Genomic DNA, 877 nt, shown 5'->3' on the forward strand with positions numbered 1-877 from the left:
AATTTTCCAACAAAGATTACACGAAGAATATCACATCAACTGTATGCCTTTAAATTACCAAATGTTATTGTACAGCAAGTGCGAATACAATGTATTATTCAATTATAGCCTTTGGCTGAGGTCGATAAATTCAGGTATCAACCTAAATCCATGTATCGACCTCAGCCAAAGGCTATAATTGAATAATATATTGTATTTAATATATATATCTTTTCTCGGGTTGATAAATCCAGGTATCAACCAAAGTTAAGGGCTACAACTGTTTTATTATTTTCAAAACAGTGATTTAAGCAATCTGACAACAACAAAAAACCCAACNAGTGGGACAGTGCATTGTTTGGAGACACGTCATTATTCTATTTTTAGAAACACCCAGCCTTCAACAAAAATCCGCGCTCCAAGTCAATATTGTTTTTTATTGGTGGACACGTGATGCACTCCTATAGCCAATCACTTGTTGGGAATAATATGAAAAAAAAAATAATACAATATAATTATAATACTATTTGAAAATTGGAGTCAAGGCAAGATTAATCATTACCCATGAGATCGAAATGACCAAAAAGGTACTTTTTACTTTTTTTTTTCATCTGATAAGCATAACTTCTTAACACTGATTCAATTCAAATGTTTTCTTGTCAATTTGTCTACACTCACCATGATATATGATGGATCCCAGTCATGGTTCCAGGACTTTACAACCGACAATGCTTCCCTGATACTGCTTATGGTTTCATCCTCTGTGATGAATTCACAAACTGGGATGTAGCCAACATTTGTCTTGACCACCAACATAAATAATGGGAGAGCATATTTTGTGGTCTTGTATGTGGCATCCAAGAGGCACAGACTATTCCCATAGAGCTTGAGAAGCCTT

The sequence above is a fragment of the Mizuhopecten yessoensis genome, unplaced genomic scaffold (assembly GCF_002113885.1).
Source record: "Mizuhopecten yessoensis strain PY_sf001 unplaced genomic scaffold, ASM211388v2 scaffold2021, whole genome shotgun sequence".
Classification (NCBI taxonomy): Eukaryota; Metazoa; Mollusca; class Bivalvia; order Pectinida; family Pectinidae; genus Mizuhopecten; species Mizuhopecten yessoensis.